The following is a 12,946-nucleotide window of genomic DNA, read 5'->3' as shown; positions in this document are numbered from 1 at the left end:
TTTTTAAAGGAAAGATTGCAAATGTAGGCAATTAGCTCCTCTGAGAATCTCCTGGCTGGGAGAGAAGCGAGGAAGAATTTTTCCCAGAGGCTCTGGCACTCCATCCCACCTACTTTCAGTGGGAGCTGGATGCTGCATGCCTGTAGGCGTGTTTCAAAATCCCACGACTTGTTACTTGCCGATTCTTTACCATGGACCACAGCTCCTGAGAAACCTGGAATTTACCTGGGTGCCAAAGGAGTTCAGTGTCCCCTGGTGTCAGCAGAAAGGCCTCCGGTTCATGGACCGTCCCTACGCTACATAGTTTCTGCAATCTTTTTTCTTTTTTTTACAAAAAGCTGTAAACTACACAGTGTATGTGCAGACTGGGGAGAAGGGGGTTTCTACAGCATGTGCTTGACAGAAACAATCTCACCTTTGGAAGCAAGCACACAGTAGTAAAGGGGTTTGCTGAGGAACCGTCACCCTTGTGGCTTGCCTTGTAAAAGGGGTAAACAGATGTCTTCATGGCTGTCAACCTACCACCTTCCACCAGCGCTGAATTAAAATTCATAACGAAAAAGAGCATGTTGCAAGTCAGATATTACTCAGCCTCCAAGGCAAATGCGATGCTGTTGAGGTTCTGGGCTGAGTTCAGGACACTGTGCCTGCTCCTCTCCTCTCCCCACCCAGGAGGGGAGGGTGGCAGAGGCCCTGCCTTGCAGCCCAGCCCGGAGCCATGTGCTGTGGACACACAGCAGCAGGTTGAGGGGCAGCATCCTGCCCCGGCTGCCTACGGAACTACAGCGCCGGGGCGCAGCTCCAAACTCCCCCCCCCCCCTTTTTTTTTTCCAAATGTAATGATTATTGAATAATTGGGGTCCAAAGGACTGCCCGTTGGGGGGGTAAAGGCTCTTTGTAGGATGAGCCGGGGCCGTTCCCGCCAGGAGAGAGCCGCCGGCGGAGCCCCGGGGTTGGCAGGGTGCAGCCCCGCTCGCTGCGGGAAGGCGCAGCCGAGCGCGCAGCAGGTTTGGCAGGTCCCTTTAAACCCCTTTCGCCGCCCGCATCCGGAGACGGGTGTTACGAGAGGAGACGGCAACTTTTACCTCGTGAAAGGCAGAGCGCGACTGGGAAGCGTTTCCCTGGCGCAAAACTGCAATTTTTTGTTGGTTTGGTTGTTGGTTTTTTTTTTTTTTTTTTTTTAAATAATAGTGATAAATGATGCCTGGTCGCGCCGCTCCCGCAGCCCCCGGGACAGGGGCAGTGCAGGAGTCGGTGGCGGCGCCCACTTTCCGCCGGGCACCGCGTGGCGCGGGGGAAGCGCCGTTCCCGGCCCCGTCCGGGCGCTCCGTTCGTTCCCGCCCGTTCCCGCCGGCGGGGCGGCGGGCTCGCTCGGCGGCTGGGTGCCGCGGCGGGCGGAGGCGCGGCGGTGCCGGGAACAAAGACCCCCACCACCAGCATCCCCCCCCCCCCCCCCCCGCCGCGGTCGACCTACTTTCGCGGGCGGCCCCGCCGGTCAGGTGGAGCCGCGGGAGCCACACACGCGGGCGGCCCCGGCCCTCCCCCCGTCTCCCTCCCCCGCGGCTACCGAGCGCTCAACTTGCCGAAAGACAAATAAAAATAATAATAAAAATATATATATGTATAAAAATTAAAAGACACAGGAAAGGGAAGGCGGCGCGCCGGGGAGGAAAGCCCCGAGAGCGGAGGTGGGCGCCGCGAGGCGGCCCCCGCGCTGCAAACGCCGCCCCACCACGCGGTCTCGGTGCAGCCGCCCCATCCGCCGCCGACCGGAGAGAAGCGGGGGGGGGGGGAGCGGCGGGAAACGGGGGTCGAGCCGCGGCAGCCCCGCCGGGCACCGCGACCCCCCGCCCCGGCAGGGTGACGGCTGCCTCCCGCCCCCCCCCCCCCCCCCCCGCTCCGGTCCCGTCCCTGGTTCCTCATGGCTCGGCCCTGACGTAATTCAAACATGGCAACAGTTGTACTTCAAAGGGCCGTCGCAGACCTCCCAACAACGTGGGAGAAGGACACACACACACACATATACAGACACCCCACACCCCCCTCGGACCCCCAACCCTGCGGGCAGCCCCGGTGTGACCGGCGGCGCCCGCCCGCCCTCGCACACCAGCGCCCAGCGTGGTACCACGGGGAGCGCGTCTGCATCCAAAGTTTCACCACCCCGCCAAAGTCCTCCAAAACGGGCAGCCAGCCGCTAAAAAAATAACAAAACAAAACAAAACACAAACCACCACAGTCCCCCCCGTGGGACAAGTTTTACCCCCCCCCCCCACGCGTGGACGAGCGCTTTCCCCCGGGGGAGCCGCGCCGCCCGCAAGCACATGCCGAGCCCTTTGTTTTCTGCCTGCAGCCGGGCGCTGCCTACGTGCCGCGCCGCGGGGGGGGAGGGGGGGGGACGGACGGACGGACACGACACAGGACACACAACGCCGTCCGCCCCCCCGGCTCCACGCAAAAGGGGGACTTCAAACTTGTTGGCAGCGGGAGAGGGCACACGCTGAAGGTGGAGGGGTGGCGGCAGCCGCTCTCACGACGCCATCGCCGCACCGTCCCCAACGCCGCCGCGCACCGGGTCGGTGGCATGGAGCACGCCGAGGCGTGCAAACGCGGGAGGGGGGGGGGGGGCTAGGGTCAGTGCCCCCCACAAATGGGGGCGAGGGAGGGATGGCGGGGCACCCACCGCGCCCGTCCCACCCCCCACCCCCCCAAAGTTGTGTGCGCTGGTGCTACAGGTGTGCGGTGCATCGCCACGCCGCCCGGTTGCCCTAACCCGCTCCGCGAACTGGGAAACCGCTTTTGGAGTTAAATCGCGGGGAACCTGCCCGCGCTTCCTCCTTCAGACTCGGGGCTTTAATCATATAATTTTTTTTTTTTTGGGGGGGGGGAAGAGAAGTCAGAGTTCTCGGAATGGGTCCGCAACAATGCGGGAGGTGTTTCTCTCCGCCAGTACCTCCTTTAAACTCCACTAATTGAAGGAAAGGGGGGGGACGGAGACGGGAACGCCGCGCAGCGGAACCACGCGTGTCAAAAGTGTTTCGGGCGGCAAAGTCTTTTTGCCGCGGCAGCACCGAAGAGACGGGCTCCGCAATTAACTCGGGTTTAAGATAAATCACTGACTGCTGCTGAAAAAAACAAAACAAAAAAAACCAAAACAAAACAAACCCAATACCAAACCCCCAGCAACACGCACACACACACAAAAAGAAAAAGAAAAAAAAAAAAAACAAACCACGATTTAAACCCCCGGTTCCCTCTCGCCTGTACTTTTCTGTCCTTCCCCTCCTTGAGCAGAAAGGAAAAAAGAAAAGGAAATCACTCACCGCTCTCCTGCGCCCACCAACAAACGTGCGGTGCGCGGCGAAGCCCCCGCCGCTGCGCGCCCTCCCCGTCTCGCCGCACTCTGCCCGCCCGCCTGCCTGCCAGCCCGCGCGGGCGCGCGAGCCCGGGGACGCGCGGGCGCGAGCGTTCACGCCCCCCCACGCCTCCTCCCCCCACGCCCCTCGGCGCCCGCCGCTCTGCGCATGCGCCGTTCCCACGGCTCCATTCTCCTCAATCGAGCCCTCTCGTATTTGCGCGCCCCATTGTCCTTTTAAGGGAGAAAGGCCGCGCGGGAAGCCTGGGAGGAGGGAGGTGTTGCCCGTTGTGACGGGAGAGATGACTTCACGCACGCGGCCCGCTCCCCGCCCCCGGGCCGGCGGTGGGCGGGCCCGCCCCGGGCACCTGCCTCCCCGGCGGGGGGGGGGCGGGGCTATCGCCGTCACCTCCCGCCGGCGTCATGCGCCCCGCCACCCGCCAAAGGCAGCGCACCGGCACGTCAGCGACGTGACGGCACCGCTCCTCTGAAGCGCAGCGGAACCCCCCCGCCCCCCCGTTTTCACGACCACTGGCGCCCCTCCGTGCGCAGCCGGGCCGGGATGGCCGCGGGGGCAGCGGCGCTGGGCCTCGGTGCGCTGGCGGGTGGGGGGTCGCGGCCTCCGGGAGCGAGAGGGAAAGGTCTTTGTTGGTCGTGGGTTGGTTTTAGGGGTTTTAGGTTTGGGAGTGTTTTGGGTTTTTTTAGTTTTGTTTTTGGTTTTGTTTTTTTTTTTTTCCTCCACCACGTGGGGCTCATTTTAACGCGCTTTAAAAGTCATCAGCGGCTCATACGATTTTTTTTTTTTATTTCCCCTGCTGCATCAGAATAAGCGATGTAAAAAACTTACATCACCGCAACCGTGGGTGCATGCGCTTTGTGCAATTTCGGAAGAGCCACTTTGCGGGACGGCTGGTGGGTTCTGCTTTGGAAATAATGTTTCTTTTAAAAACTAGCGACGTCAGGCGGGTTAGCGTGTCATCTACGAGGTTAATGCGGAGACAGTTGTGACTTAGCACCGTTACAGCCTTATAACCGGAGTAAAACCGCGAGCTGCTCCCTCCCGGGCTTGTGCTCACACCACACCCCAATATTGAATTCTCTTTTGAACTATTTTTAAAAGATAAAAAGTTTCCCACAGAATCGGCCGCAGCTCTGGCACAGCGCGCACTTGTTGAATAAAATACTAAGACAATAGGGATGGCTATTTCTGTAACAAATTATTTTATCCTGATAGTGACCTTTTTTTGGTCCAATCCTAATTTCGGCGCAGATTTAGCAACTCACCGAGAATGCTTGCCGCGATGATCCTTCTGCGTCCAGCAGTGGCTGACCCTGGGGGATTTCCCTTACCTTAGTCCGGGCACCGCGCATCATCTCTCCTTGCTTGTAAATCCTTGATAATTCTACACCGCTTCCTCTGTTCTGCAAAACACCTTAATTTGGGCAGGAAGCACAGAAGGATTTCTCACAAGGAAGTTTCCAGATTTATCTGTCAGGTAGTTTTGGGGTTGTTTTGTTGGGTTTGGGGTTTTTTTTTGACTGATCATAGCATGCTGCCTTTGTTACCTGTGCTTCCTTCCAGACACGGCCAAACCAAGTCACATTCAACTTGTGAGACACGAGTATAGTTAATGCTGAGTAATTTCTCAACATACATATATAATTTTACTGGTTTGAACTAGTCTAGGGAACTCTTCCAGCAGCTTTTGTTTGCATATAACACGTCTGTTTTTATCTGCCTCTTTCTTTTTGGTTTGAAGGAGTGATTAATCCAGATTTTCTCCCATTATTTTCCCTTTTTTTTTCCTCCTCCACACTCCTCAAGGCCCTTCAGTGACATTCCTTTTAGTCCAGTGCCATCTGGTATAGTATTTAAATCCCCAAATGAGAATGAAATGGCATTTTCAAGGAGAATCCTCATAGGTACCAAGCAACGTGCTGCCTCTCAGCACCCAGTTGAAGAAAACCCATCTCCTGGTGCCTGGCAGTTGCTGTCCTCCCGTACCACCGTGCTGAACGCGACCAGAAGGGCTCAGGGTAGGCTCTGGTTGCCTATAAACCAGGGTAAGGGCAACTGCTCAGGGATTTATTTCACAGCTTTATGTCCTTATGGTCTGAATCTCATGCAAGCCTCAATGCTCAGTAGAGAACATAGGCTTCTAACTTTCGGTAACGAACACAGTTGATGCTGTAACCTGGGGAGGATTTGAGTTTCCAAACATGGAACAGCTCAGCCGTTCCTGCCCTCTCAAAGGAAAACAACTGTGCACAGAAGTCCAAATGGCATTGCATAAATGAAAACCATGGTCAACCCTGTCATTTCTGAAGCATCTCTGGTTTCCTTGAAGCGTTTGCTGGTGACATTTCAGGGCTACCCTATAACTCGACAGCGGTCTGAGTTTTCATCTTTGGCTGATAGCCCACTTGCAAATAAATAAGAGATGCTTAGATTGCTATCGAGCTTTCATCAAGGTTCCTCTAGCCCCTTCCCCTTGAGCAAGCCGCTTGTGGTCCCCACACCATCACAGGGACACCTTGTCTGACCTCACTGTGTGGAAAGTGGGGGGTGAAAGATAGCCCCAAACTTGGAACAAGCCTAAGGAGTTGAATTTTGAAAATGCAGACATCTGAAACAATGCACATGCCTTAACACTACAGGTAAAGCCTCATTTGACAAGGCTCTATTTTCAAAAATTAAGCATCTTCCTTTCCACTCAGAGGTTGATATAAAGGAGGAATACGGGATTTCATGGAGATCATGGGTGATCTGGAATATGAGCTTTAGACCAGAGGATTTGCTCTCATGCAGGAAAGTTCTAAAAGACATTTACTTTAAGAATGCATGTGGTTTCTGGAAAACTAATGGGACCGTTGCTGTGTACCAGTTAAACTGGTACCTTTCCTGGGGGGGGATCTTAATTATTTTATCTGGGAAGCTAGATTATGCCAATGGTGTAATAATAAAGCTAACCACAAGGGTTTTTTTAATAAAAAAAACATACTTGTATCATGAATGCTGGGGCAGAGGCACTAACACCGAGGAAAAGTAGGGCATTTGCCAGCTAAGGTGTCTGATCCTATTGTGTTATTTTTCAATATTAATGAATAAGTAAACACAAATAGGCTACTTGTTGTTAGGTGAAAAGCAGCTGTCAAAACTAAACCCAGGCAGCTGTTCCTACTTTGAGATTTCACTGTAAAATGTTATTTTACAACTTGAGTAATTTAAAGTTTGGGGTTTTGGCTAAATGCCTGGACAAGGGATTTTGAAAAAATTACCAGGAGTTCTTTCAGGGGGAAAAAAAAAAAAAAAAAAAGAAAAAAAATTTTGATTGACTTACACTTGTAAATAAGATTTTGCTAAAGAGTACAATTTCAGAGGGAGATGTCATCAACAGATCAGTTCTTTAGCTCCTGCTTCCACCAGTTGTCCATGTGAGTAACAGCATATTAATTTTTTGAAGGTGCAAATGCTCACAGAACTGGGAGTTTAAAGCAAACAGGTTAATAAAGAAATGTGATTTTTCCCTCAGTTTCATGTTTTAGACCAAATGACAGATGGCTACAAATAAACAGTGACAGCAAAGTTTGATGATAATAAAAACAGATATTATGATATTCATGCTGCCAGAATGAAGTATTCAAGTTATGTAGCTCGGTGAGACAGGACCCTAAACTGGTTTACTTCTAGGGACAAGGCAGATAATTTATAGCCCAGCGTAAGTAAGAAAGCCATCAGGGCTTAACAGAGAATAATAACCTTTCTGAAGAGTTTTTAATTGGTATTTCAAATTCCTTAAGAGAAAGATTAAGTTATCTTAAATTCTTCAGGATTGCTCAAATTCTATAGCAAAATAATGTTCTTTTACTGCTTAAACACCTTTAGCGCAGCCTCTCAAGTGCTACTCATTTCTTTCCAGCGCTATTGCTTTCATCCCTATTAAAGCCAATAAGACTATTCTATGAGGATTTATATTAAGGCGATTTGAAGACACCATTAAGAAGATCAGCCCTCTCTCCCTGCCAGGTTGTTTCCTGTCAAGAAAGTTATCCCCCTCATCCCGTCACTTGGGGCACTTCTGAAAATGGAGACCAAAGAGCGATGGAAACTCAAGAGCGATCTCTCCTCTGAACCAAACCCCTCCTCTTTCTCAACAGCCTGGGGAGAAGTTCCAAATTTTATATTGACAATTTCAGAGTAATCTTTAGGGAAGAGAAAGTCACAAACTGCTTTGGAGAGTGTTCTGTAGGCCTGGTCTCACATGGGATCATTTAGGGGACAGAATTTGCTCTTTGAAGCTTCTTACTGAACCTAAGACTCCTGACCAAGCGTATCCATCTCCTTAACCCTGTCTGCCACTGCACGGCCCTGAACACAGACATAGCTGTCTGGGAAAGAGAGAAAAGCAAGGGCAGCTAGTTGGGAGAGCATCCACGGTGGCTAGAAAGCAATCCTTCAGTGTGGCAGGCTTTTTCTCTTGATCTCTTTCTCAACAGGAATCATAGAATTGCTGAGGTTGGAAGGGACCTTTAAGATCATCAAGTCCAACCATTAACCTACCCTGACAAAACCACTTCTAAACTATGCCCTCAAGTACCACATCTACTCTTTCTTTAAACACTTCCAGGGATGGCGAGTCCACCACCTCCCTGGGCAGCCTATTCCAATGTTTATTAACCCTTTCAGTGAAAAAGTGTTTCCTAATATCCAATCTAAACCTCCCCGACATATCTTGAACCCATTTTCTCTCGTCCTATCACTTGTCACCAGGAAGAGGTCAGCCCCAACCTCTCTACAACCTCCTTTCAGGTAGTTGTAGAAAGTGATAAGGTCTCCCCTCAGCCTCCTCTTCTCCAGGCTAAACAGTCCCAGTTTCCTCAGTCATTCCTCATAAGACTTGTCCTACAGATCCCTCATCTGCTTTGCAGCCCTTCTCTGGACACACTCCAACACCTCCATGTCCTTCTTGTAGCGAGGGGCCCAAAACTGAACACCGGGTTCGAGGTCGGGTCTCACCAGTGCCGAGTACAGGGGGATGATCACTTCCCTAGTCCTGCTCACCACACTATTCCCGACACAGGCTAGGATGCCGTTGGCCTTTTTGGCCACCCTGCTGGCTTATATTCAGCCAGCCATCTACTAACACCCCCAGGTCCTTCTCTGCTGGGCAGCTTTCAAGCCACTCCGCCCCAAGCCTCAAACGGGTAATTAGGGAATAGACAGACCTAGGGAATTTAATTGATTTTTATTGTATCACAGGAACAAGGTCATATCCTGATGCCTGAAATCTTCTGTTAAGGAAGAGCCAGCGTGGGGGATAACAGGACTCCCCGGTGGAGCTGCCAGGGGGGATTTTCTTACAGGTGTAGGTGCTCCAGGCTCATACCCAGAAGTCTGCTAAATAAAACCAAGCAATCTGAGGCAGTATCTTTCCAGGTTAAAGCTTCACCCATCACCATTCTTTCTTTGGAGACTCTCTAGCCTACAGGTCTGTTCTCAGTGATACTGCTTTTTAATCTACAGTACCAGCAGACAGAAAAAAGGTCCATAGGTTCCCTTTTCAGGAAAGAAAAAAAAAAAAAAAGTTGCTCCCAGATCAAGAAGGAGCTAGCTGAAGAATGAGATCAACCTAACATTGAGATAGCCCTAGGAAAGGAAAAAGGCACTTTGAAGGGATGACAGAGTTTCAGATGTAAGACTTTGACTGCAGGGAACCATAGATGAGTCTTCTCCATAGTTTCTATGCGCAGAGTTTTTACTCAGCCAAAGCAAGGGAGAGGATAGCGATACCTCTCTGAGCTCAAGTACAAGTGACTAGTCTCGTGAGGGGATAGCATCTTGCTGACCTTATTGCCAAGCTGCCAAAGACAGACAGTACTTACAAGTCTTCTGGTGAGGAAGAAGAGCTGTGGGCAGAGTTGGCTAACCAGGGGAAGGAGGTGGTGGGAGGAGATGGTCCCTGAAGGAAGTCTGCAGAACCTGGAGTCCTGGTCACAAGCTTTGAACAAGCAGCCAAGAACCAAGTGGAAATCTACCACCGAGATCTGTCAGGAGGAGCTGGAGGCAAAAATTTTTGCAAGGGTAAGAGGGAATGGAGTTGGCTAACAAAACCACCACATTACACAGATAACTTCAGATAGCTTAATTGGATTGAATCAGCTAATTGGACTGCAACAAATCAACCAGATTCGACACTTAACATCCTCTAAAAAATGAGCCAAGGGCAGATAGAGGAAGAGGGCAAGCAGGGAGAAAGCAGCATGAAGGGAAGAGGCAGTGGGGAGGCTGTAGGATACACCCCCCTCCTCAAGGGAGAGGCATCCCATTCTGAAAATGAACAGAAGATAAGAAAAGGTGAAAGACTTTCCACAGGGAAAGTCACTCACAAAACCACGTAGATAAGGGGACAGCAGAAGCAGGATGCGCAAGCTCCAGGCAAAATTTAAGCAGATGTTGATCACAGGGATCCCCAAAAGCAAGTTGGGTCCCGTTATGGATGTTTGTGGTCAGGAATTAGCTCTACGGGGCGATGAAAGAGACTTATATAAACCCACGCCAGGACACACATCTGACCTTAGTGACTACCCTCAGGTCTGACTGCCTGTTCGTATTGCAAATTACAGCATGCAGAGAAGTCAAGAGACCCAGATGCTACCTCCAGGGCAGAAGTGGCAAAGCCTGAGCCCCAGCCCTAGTGTGCGGCACGAGCTCTGTGCTACATAGGCACAGAGTGATCTGATAGACATCTCAGGGCCAGCGGGAAAGTTCCTCTGTCTTCCCTAACCCTGTGATGCAGAGACCACCAAGGAAGCTAGCACCAGTGCCATGTGGGCATGGGAGAGAGGGGACGCAAGGGGCTACTGCGGGGCCAAAGGAGGTATTTTGCAACTTACCTACATCTCCAGTAAAGATGTACAAAGCCTCTCAGCAAGGAGAGGACAGTTTTTGAAGCAGAAGGGTTTAGGAGTTCCATGCCATATACCTTTCAGCTTCCAAAGAGAATTCCCATGCCACATACCTTTCAGCTCCCAATGAAATGTCTTTAAAGAGTGGTTAGAGCCACAGTTGGGCTTTTCTTTCCCTCTGGTGTGGACTGGGGTGACTGGGCTGGGAGGTGTTAAGGCTGATTAGGTGGTGTGGGATGGGACGTGCTCCAACTGGGACTGAGCTCACCTGAGCAGATTAGGGCCCCAATCAAGCAGCAGTGCCCTGAAGCATGTGAGAAGCCCAGCCTCACAGGGGAAGGCAGGTGAGCACATGTAGGGTGGCTCCTTGAGTGATAGCACCCCCAAGTGACTTCCTGCTCCTCTTGCGAGCCCCAGGGGTCCTGGGGAAGCTGAATGAGAGCAACCTGCAGGGATGGCCAGGTCACGAAGAGGTGCCCTGGGATGGCATTGCCCTTCAGGCATGGGCACTTTCCGAAAAACAGCTAAACAAAGTGATTGCTATTTACAGAGTAGTGCGCTGACCAGTCAGAGACACTTCAAAAACTGGACTTTCTAAAACCAGCTAGGAGTGTGGTTTCTGAGATGCTATTTTCAGCATGCTGTCAAAACAAATCTCTATCCGTAGCTGAACTGACTGACTCTTCTTGTCAGGACAAGTACCCTTAGCAGTGGCTGAGCCAGTCCTAACACAAGGCTTCAAAAACAAGAGCAATATTTGTTGGTTGGTTTGCATTATCTGTAGAAGGGAAGTGGGAAAATTAGATAGCTGTGAAAGTGACCTCTTGAACTGATCCTTCTTTGCCCTGTGAATGTTGGGGCTGAGTACTCGCACTTAGAGTTGGACAATTATTGGGAAATTGTGAACATCTAATTCACATTATATTTATTCACATTATTCACATCAATAATGAAAAAACAAGTTTGAGCAAGGGCTAAACCCCCCTGCTTAGGCCAATTGCTAACTGCTTGAAGGCAAACAACACAGTTCAAGGTTTCAGGCACTTTTCTTTGTGACATCTAGTACCAGCCATGGTCCTAGACAGACCCAAGACTGCAGGTCTGACAGGTATGGTGTTTTCTCTACTCCTAGGTCCTCAAGCTGTTTCAAAACAGAGAGGCCCAACACATTTAGACGCACAAAGAAGGCAGGAGGAGTGGAGGAGTGGCTCAACTGCAGCCCTCAGGAGCAAGGATGTTGGTGCCCATCAGGCAGAGATGCGTGTGTGCTGTGAAGGCCCAGGTCTTTCCCAGCTGTGTGTGTATAAACGTTCAAATGCTTCTCACTTAAACAGTCAGGCCAAGGTTACGCTCTTATAAAACACATCCTGCTGTAAATTAGAATAAGTAGCCATTCATAGGAGGCCTTCAAAACAGGAGGGATTTTACATGTGCCATTCTTTAAGGCAGCTGCAGCCCTTTAAAACCTCTTTTATCACCTGTGCCAAATCGGCTCCCAGCGTGTTCCTTATGCATGTGTATGGTGACTGGGGCACTAGAAACAACATTTTGAGGGTGTGCTGGGAGGCCTAGGGGACAGATACCAATTGCTAAACTCAGGAGTCCAGTTGAAATCAGTGGCACCTTTCTATCCATCCCTAGATAGACCAGGATGTCAGGTGTGAACCTCATACAGGCACAGTGTGCCAGAGACTCTGCTTCTTGGGGACTGACACTGAAGTAGGTCAGTGCCGTAGTCCACTTTTATGCTTGCTGCATAGGTCCCCCTGTCCTTAAGAGCAGACTATTAATCTCTGGGAAATACTGTGTTGCTTTGTAATCTCTATGATATGATTGTCCCCTCCCATGCTTGTGGTTCCAGGCTCTCACTGCCCTTCCCTTAAGGCTGTGATGCTCCTGTGCTGACTTTTCCCCCCTTCGCACGTCCTGTGGGGCAGCAGAGCTCAGTGATGCCTCCAAAACTTTTTGCCTTCCAAATATTTTGGTGTGTCTTCATGCTGGCCCACTTCTGCTCTGCAACAGTATGCCTCCCTGCTAGGTTTAGGTAATCCACCATGATCACTCCTTCCCGTTCCATGTGGTTTTAGTGCTTTTAATGCACATAGAAGGACACAGACTCCCCTCCAACAGTTACATGCAGTCATGTTTCAGGCAACCCATACTCTAAATGATCCAGGTCCCGTTTTAGGGCAACGGTTGTGATAGCAGTTTTTCATTTTCCATTCTCCAAGTCATGGTAATTACACAGGAGCAGAAAATGTCATCTGCCTGTGTGAAATTCATATAGGGTCCTTGCTAAAACACTGAGAGTAGCCAGATACAGCATCTTAACTACATTCCTCATAGAAATTTAGACTGAGTTGCTGAAGCGCAATCTGTTACCATCAATGTGGAAGCCCCACTAAGTGGTTAGTCTGACATGGTGGGGTAACAGCTGCTTTAGACTTGAAAACATCCATAAACCTCTTGAAGAAGCTTGACGTGTTCCCTTCACTGCTAGTTCTGTGTTGGCACTGAAGGCTTCTAAAACTCACCTATATCCTTTGTATGGTCCCTAAGAAAGCAGGTGTTTCCCTCTCCATAGAGGAAATGGGAGTACCCAACTCCTGTTTCTCTCTCGGGTAGGAGTGATAATGCCCATAATAACACCAGTCACAGGAAACTGGAAATAGTACTCAGATCTAACCA

This window comes from Vanellus vanellus, assembly GCF_965231255.1.
Source record: "Vanellus vanellus genome assembly, chromosome: 1".
NCBI classification, from domain to species: domain Eukaryota; kingdom Metazoa; phylum Chordata; class Aves; order Charadriiformes; family Charadriidae; genus Vanellus; species Vanellus vanellus.
The sequence above is the reverse complement of the archived record's forward strand: the minus strand, read 5'-3'. Positions refer to the sequence as shown.